The sequence below is a fragment of the Pteropus medius genome, unplaced genomic scaffold, assembly GCF_902729225.1.
Source record: "Pteropus medius unplaced genomic scaffold, Ma_sr-lr_union100, whole genome shotgun sequence".
In the NCBI taxonomy this organism is placed as follows: domain Eukaryota; kingdom Metazoa; phylum Chordata; class Mammalia; order Chiroptera; family Pteropodidae; genus Pteropus; species Pteropus medius.
This window is the reverse complement of record NW_024341894.1, coordinates 5,590,921-5,599,162: the sequence shown is the minus strand read 5'-3', so window position 1 is coordinate 5,599,162 and position 8,242 is coordinate 5,590,921. Positions and strand designations below refer to the sequence as shown.

The following is an 8,242-nucleotide window of genomic DNA, read 5'->3' as shown; positions in this document are numbered from 1 at the left end:
TATGACATCAAAAGGGGGAAAAGCACACCTTAGAAATCTAATCAAACCATGCTGTTTAAAAAGAATTTTAGCCAGATTAATAGTGTTAACATACTTGAAGGAAGGGATATGTAAGGATGAACCTACATGGGGACCATAAAACAGAAACCCAAAAGGTCCTGCTCTGACTGGCTGCTTTGGCCAGCCCTGCCTGTCCTCAAGTTGTCCCTGCAGTGTCCTTGGGGGCTTCAGGCTGTCATACTCTGTGATGCTAACCACTGACATCACCTCACTGGCTCTAATTCCGTGCTTTTATAATAATTTTCTGATGGCAATTTAGCTCCATGTGGAATCCTATAGGAAGGAATGTGATGAGCAGAGGCCAGGAAGATTAAGGTCTGCCTACCATTTACATTTGTTACTTGATGCCTGGTTTATATTTCATTTCTTACGAGTCTGGTTGGTGATCCCCCTTTGTGAAATTGCCAATAAAAAGTTTCTGGCCAATAGGCCATGGAGACCCTAACAGAAGCACTTCTGCATGCCCCCTCTCTAACCATGGCCTTTGTGCACAGCACTGAAGTTTCCTCAGTCTGCTCCAGCCCCAGTGGTTGGGAAGCAGGAGTAGAATCCAAGGACAAGTGCCCCATATACCTCCCAATGTGAGCATCTGTGATTTTTGTCACGAGGTTCTATGTCTCTGGAGCTGTTTTATAAGTCACAATTCCTAGTCAGACCGTTCTCTGCCTTAGATGACCATTAAAGCCACTACAATGCCACAGTAATGCTTTCTCCACAGAAAAACGGATGATTCTACCCAGCCTTGCAGAGGCATCACTCAATGGAGACACTACATACAGGATGAACTTCAGTCACTATAGAATGGTAGGTCCAGTTCATTAAGTCTTGACTGCTCATATTAAGATGAGGAAACTGAAGCTCAGAGAGGTCATTGGAAGCAAGGACAGGGCCAAGACTGGAGCCTAGCTCCTCACCTTCTCCCTGGGCTCCTTCCCTCACCACTTTGATTGTATTCTGGCTCTTCCATTTGTACCAGAGCAGGTTTACCGAGAAGCAAAGGACCGATTGTGAATCTTGGTCCTCCTCTCTCTCTCTAGGAGACTCATGAAAAATATACCTTTCTCCAGGATATCTGCCTCTTAGTAGGAGTGGTGGGTGGGGTGTCTCTGGGCTTCACATATCACACCCGTGACTATTGCACTGATGCTGGTTGGAGAAGATTGGATGGGAAAAACCAGACATAGTCTGAAGCTATCCTCATGCATTTTTCAGAGATTAATTATGGCATGGGCATCGGGAATATTTGGAGAAAAGAGATCTGTTTTTAGAGATATTAATACTATTGACTGGAATATCTCAGACTTGGCAGGAATGTTGTAAACTAACAAGCCTTGCCTCTTTCACCTCCATTGTATGAATACCTTCTGTGAAACACAATTTTCCCTTTTCCACTCTGAACATCTTGAGTTGTGTGAGTGCATGACACCTGTTCCTTTGTCAGACAGCCTTGACTGTTGGAAAGTTTTCCCCTGTATTGAGCAGAAAATTCCTTCTTGTCATGCCATCCCCACTCCTCACCTCTGCCCTGTCCCCACATGGGTCTAGACCCCCAGGACATGCCTGCTTTCTTTCCCTATAAAAACTCTTCATAGACATGCAAGTTGTGACCAGGTTTCCCTCACAATTGCCTTTTTTCTTCCCACCTACCTGAAGAAGCTTTAGCCACAGAGAGAACTCGGTCTATCTCCAGCATGGTGTTGAGGCCATGGTGGGGACAGGAGGACAGAAAGTCTCATGGCAGTGAGGATGCTGGAAGGCCTCTGGACTTGGGAAGCGATTACTTCAACTGGCCACCTTGCTCACCTGTGGTCTAGCCCTGTCTGCTGGGGCTATGCCCGGAAGCATGCAGCAAATTCCATTCAGCTATCTTGGAGATTAGCAGTTTCTTCAAATTTCACAGCAAGGTAAAGAAAATTTAGGGTTTGCCATAGCTACAGGGGCTCTAGCTGCTCCCTTTCCTGGCCTTCTCCATGCCCAGTGAGAAAACAAGAGGAAAGACAACTCCAGGGGTCCTGGCAGTCACTCCTAGCCTGCATGCTCAGGACAGACAGCTTCTGCTCTTTGTCCCTAGCCCATTCCCCAGAGGGAGTCATAGAGCAATTTAGAGTTCTGCTTGTTTGGGGCCATTTTTAATCCCAGAAGTGATTTAAAGTTTTGGTGAGAGGCCTCACAGGAGTTTAGGGTCTGTGTCCCATAAACCCAATTAGATAAGTTGCAGACATTTCTATGTAAATCTTAACTGTCACTACAAAAATATCTTCCTTAGATTAGAAAGTTCCTGTCCTGTTGTTGCTGCTCTTCCTGGAAGCAGAGGGATAACTAAGGGCTGACATGCTTTGACTACAGTGGAATCTGTTAGGGGGGCTCAGCACTGATCTTTGCAAGGTTAAGTGTCAAAACAAGAGGTGGAAGGTTTGCCTTCTTCCCACCAGACACACAGCTTATCCATTCATGTGCTCCAGGGTAGCTGGCTTGCACTGTAGTCCCTGAGCCCTTGTCTAGAGCTGACTAGGCCTGGCTTCTTCCCTTAAAAACGTGAAGCAAGAGACATGCACCAAGGGCTGGAATCAGGTTCTAGAAAGAGAGTGGAAATGATAAGGGAGGTAACTGTAAAATTCTAGACAGATTCTGTACTCTCATCTTTTTGCAAAAGTCTTTAACTTCTAACTCCACTTTAAGAAAATCGAAATTGAAAATTGTAGACAATGTATCATAGGTGTGGTTATTTAAGGGTCTTAATTTGTGAATTCACTGGCAAGAAAAGGCCCTTTTTGTAGTAAGAGTTGTCAGATAAATCCAGTTATATATTTTAAGTTAAAAGAAAATGTTTAAGGCAGTGGTTCTCAAATTTTTTGATCTCAGGATCCTTTTACATTCTTCGAATCGTCTTCTGTTCCTTCCTCTCCTCTTTTGGTAGTACCGTACACTTATGTTTCACCTTGCACAGTTGTCTCACAGTTCTTTTTTTTTTCCTTTTGGTCTTTTTTTCTCTTTACTTTTCCATTTTGGAGCTACCTATTGACATATCCTAAAGTTTAGAGATTCTTTCCCAGCTGTGTCCTCCAGTCTACTAATGAGCCCATCAAAGACATTTTTCATGTCGGTTAAAGTGTTTTTATTTCCAGCGTTTCTTTTTGATCCTTTCTTAGAATTTCCATCTGTCTGCTTATATTACCTATCTGGTCTTACATAATACTCTTATGGGAGTTCCCTTGTATGTGACAAATCACTTATTTCTTGCCACTTTCAAAACTTTGTCTTCGACTTTTGACAGTTTAATGAGAATGTGACTCAGTGTAGACCTCTTTATGTTCAATCTATTTGGGATCCTATGGGCTTATAGAATTTGGATGTCTATTTCTCTCCCCAGATTTGGGGAGTTTTCAGTTATTTCTTTAATCTCTCTGCCCTTTTCTCTTATCCTTCTGGGACTCCTGTGTTATCCCATAAATCCTGAAGACTTCTTTTACTCTTTTTCATCCTTTTTTACTTTCTCTCCTCCTACTGGATAATTTCAAATGATCTTTCCTTAAGTTCACTGATTCTTTCTTCTGCTTGATCAATCAAGCTAATAAAAAGACCCTGGGTACTAATTCTTCTTTGGTAAGAAGAAGATGGGTTGGTATCAGAGTTCTTTGTATATGCTGTCATCCATGCAGGCATCGTGGCCCATGTTATCCCAGGGAAAATGCACAGAATTTTCATTACAGAGCATGAGTTCAGTCTCTTTCCACCAGTGCTTTTGTCATTTTCATAAAGACTGAGGAAAAGAAACTCTGAGGACCCCTGGTTAGGGATTTCGACAGCCCACAGACTACCTCAGGCTTCAGCCTAGAGATTGATATGTTTTGGGAGTTTCTCTTAGCAAAAAGTTCCACCCATTTGAGCCCTCACTTAGGCCTTCTATAGAATTCTACCAGCCCCACATACCACATCTCTCTGAGCACATGGGGTGGAGAGGGTGCAAGAGAAAGTTGAAAGGTTATTGGGGAGAGACACCTATGTGTCTTATTGAGTACCTGTGTGCTCATTACTTTTCTAAGTGCTGCGGACAAATATATCTGGAACTATCAATTCCATTTCAAGACTGTCCCAGGCCTAGACACTCTTACTTTCGAAGGTCCCACCCACATCATGTCAAAATGCACCTACATACCACTTTAAGTATAATTTTGTAGTATGTTTGAAATGATTTTTCTATTTCCATTATTAAAATTATTTGGAAAAAAGTAAAATGATTTGGCTTACAAGTGACTCACTTGAGTCATAATTCTATGATTCTTCAACAATAACCATGAAAACTCAAGAATTCTTGCAAAGTGAAGGCAGATTGTTTTAAAATATGGTGCATGCAGGAATACAAAATTTATCCATTACTGAGGTTGACAAAATGTTCCCTTTTGTAGACATGTAAATAATAATTATTAAGATATTTTTAGGGTTTTTTTGACTTACGGTTTTGTTTGTTTTTGTAGTTAGATGCTAACATGTTTTCTAGACCTCAAACATCTTTGTCCTTAGCGAAAAAGCCCATAGACCTGACTGCACCTTCACATCCAGGGGGTAAAACAGCCCTGCCTACTTTCTGCTAACGGGTGTAAAAATTCTTGCATAGTAAATACAAATTAAGATTCATTTATAGAAGTGAAAAGTAAAGGAACTTACTTTAGCAAATCATATTTATGGAATAACTTTTTCTTTGTATGAGCAAAAGGAATTCGCTGAGTTACTTTCCTTATGAGTCAGGGTGCAGGAAACACCTGGGAAGGCCATGCACCAGTAATACACACATGGTTCACACATCTGTGCTGAGATTAATGATTGTGCTCTGTCGCAGGTTGACATAAAAAGTCAACTGATGGGGACTTTTCATGCAGGATATTTACTGGGACTGCTCTGAAGATCAACACCTGTGGGGTCAAGGTGAAGGAAGCAGGACTGGGTAGAGTGAGAATTTGAACAGCCACAGGAAAGCTCTAGAGCTAGGATGGGATTTAGAGATCTCCCCATGTGAAGCAAGGAGGACCAGGCCTTTATATGGACACTGACTAATCATGGAACATAGGCTGCCTCTGAGAATAAAATCTGACTTTGGATGAGGTAACTCTTGGGTCAAGAGCAAACCAGCAAAAGGATTCAGCTGAATGTTGTCAGCCACCAACACTTCCAATAGCTGTGGTAACAAGATCTTCAGCCCTAGGTGGGATGGGGATGAGGTCTGGGCAGCACACCCACCAGAGCGTCCATAATAGACTGTTAACCAATACTTCTTGACGTTTAACATTTATATGAATCACCTGGGAGATCTTGAAAAGATGCCGATTTTAATTCAGTAGATCTGGAATGGGCCCCAAGATTCTGTATGTCTAATAAGCTCTTGGGTAATGCTGACACTACTGGTCCTTGGACCACACTGTGGGTAGCATGGCTGTAAACTCAGTTTGCCTCTCATCCAGTATTTGCATTGAGATTCTCAAATGAATCAGAGTGTATGTGTTATGGGACATATCCCACCATCACTGGGTGAAGTGTTTCTGAGCCACCAGGTTCCTCACAGCAGATCTAACATTTTTGTTTCTCAGACTATTGATGGGGTTCAGCGTGGGGGTTAGAAGCCCATAGAAGAGAGAGACGAGTTTGAAAGGTCCTATTTGTCCCCAGGGGATCTTTTGATTTGGGCTTCCTATATATGAAGAAGATGGTTCTGTAGAAGATGCTCACCACAGTGAGGTGGGCAGAGCATGTGGAGGGGGCCTTTTTCCTCCTCTCAGCTGAGGGGATCCTCAGGATTGTGGTGAGGATAAAGATGTAGGAGACAAAGATGAACAGAACTGGAACCCCCAGGAAGATCGCAATGGCCACCCCATACTGATCACATTGATGGAGATGTCAGCACAGGCCAACTTCAGGACAGCCAAAATCTCACAGGTGAAGTGGTTGATGATGTTATCCCCACAGAAAGGTAATTGTACTACAAGAGACATCTGTACCAAGGAGTTGACTCCACCAGCCAGCCAGGAGCTGGCAGCCATGGGCACGGAGGCAGACTTGCTCATGATCATGGGGTACCTCGGGGGTTGCAGATGGCCATGTAGCGATCAAACGCCATCATGCCCAGAAGCACACACTCTGTGGCTCCCATGGCAGAGGAGAGAAACATCTGCATGGCACAGCCTGAGAAAGAGATGGTTTTCCTGGGAGTGAGGAAGCCATCCAGGACTAGAGGGATGGAAGAGGTTGTGTAGCAGATGTCCAGGAAGGAGAGGTTCCCCAGGAAGAAGTACATGGGCGTGTGCAGGCGAGAGTCAAGGATGGTCACCAGGATGGGGACCCCATTGCCCAGCAGGGTCACCAGGTACATCAGCAGGATGAGCACAAAGAACATTTTCTTCAGTTTTGGGTGGGCAGAGAGGCTCAGCAAGACAAATTCTGTCATAGCAGATTGGTCGCATGTTTCCATTTCAAACTCTCCCTTTCATCCCTAGGAATACCGAAGGCAGAAAATACATGTTTGTTTTTTTAATACATGGGGTCACAGTATGATGTCCCTAAAATTGTAAATAAACCCACCCAATGTGATTCAACTGAAAAACCAAGTTATCTACAGCTGGGCTGTGTATCAGTCAAAAGAATGAAGAGCAGACTCTGAAAACCCAGTGAAACTTCATAAAATGAAGGACATTTCTATCTAATCAATGATATTAACATACGTAAAGCGAAATTGTGTGTCTCCATATGCTATGTCAGTGGTCCCCAACATTTTTGGCACCAGGGACTGTTACTCCTTTGAGAATCTAATGCCTGATGACCTGAGGTGGAGCTGAGGTGGTGATGCTAGCCCTGGGGAGCGGCTGCAAATACAGATGACGCTTCTTCGCTCATTCAGGAGCCACTTACCTCCTGCTGTGCTGCCTGCTTCCTAACAGGCCACAGAAGGGTACTTGTCTGTGGCCCAGGGTTTGGGGACACTTGTGCTATGTGTCTCTAGCACTTTCCAGGGAAGCAGAGATCTCTGAGTAACTCTGTCTCTGTCATATAATGGAGACTTTAGGCTATGGCAGCTCAGTGACCCTGGCTATGGAGGTCATGTGGCCCATTCCTCTGGACTCAGCTCCTCCTTGCCTAGCAAGTTTCTATTATAATTTGACTTTCCATACAGGCCGTATTATAGGGAAAGAATGTGCTGGCTTAAAAACATGAAGTTTCTATCTCTTTAATCGTTTTTTTCTCATATAGTATCTGGTTTTTACTTCAGTGTTTTGTGAGTTTATTTAGTGTGAATCAGTTCATCCAATCTTGACTCTCTTTAAGTAATCTGACTAAACTGAATTCCTGGAACCTACAACATGGAGTGCCCATCAAAGTCTCCAGAAATCTGTTCTGTAGAACAGGCCTTGTGTGTCTCTTCCTGTAACCACACCTGACCTATTGATACCTCTGCCACTCTGGGACTTGGCACAAAGAATAAAATGTTACCTGATGGTCAGAGCCCATTCATAATTCAAATCCCCAGCCCGGGATGAGTAGGGTCTTGAGTCACATATCACCCATTTTCATTTAGATGTTTTGTAGACATCATCACATGTAAATCTACTCAGACTCCCAGAATATCCAAAGTCATACTATAGATCATCACTATTTTACTGCCAAAGAGGTTAGGAACACCAGATGTTATCAGACCCAAAACAGCATGGAGCTGGCTATCTAATAGCTACCAATACATATTTCTGGGTCCTCCTTTGCAGATAGTTTTAGAGATCAGTTTTTCTCTTTCTTTTTAAGTAAGTACTCCCCATGTGCTTCTGATGTACTCCAGTCTTTGAAATCACTGACCTCTCTGCTTTAAGGTGAAGAGACTGAGGTCAGAAGAGACGTTTGTGAATTTCACATGGCCCTAAAAAAGAGGTACTTTCCTCTAATTGGTAATGATATTATGTCCAAAAGAGGTTATCTCAGGATATCAAAATTAAGGAATGGGGGATCACTTTTAGAGAAAGGCTCCTTTGTTATCAGAGAATGCAGGATTTGAGGCTTGACAGAATCTTCAGATGTTAAACCAAGTCAGTCCCCTCCTCTAACCCATGTGTTATAGGGATCTCTCTTCACTAATGATTTCTCGGCCTCTGCTTGAACATTTTGAACAACATGGGGGCTCATGACCTGGCATGTTGTTGTCAGGAAG

General features: G+C 43.2%; 1 pseudogene; it reads right to left on the bottom strand.

Annotated features, from left to right (window-relative positions):
* Window positions 1-5,452: 5,452 nt before the first annotated feature.
* Window positions 5,453-6,590, bottom strand: LOC120596920 (olfactory receptor 13C7-like; annotated as a pseudogene).
* Between the last annotated feature and the right edge of the window lie 1,652 nt (window positions 6,591-8,242).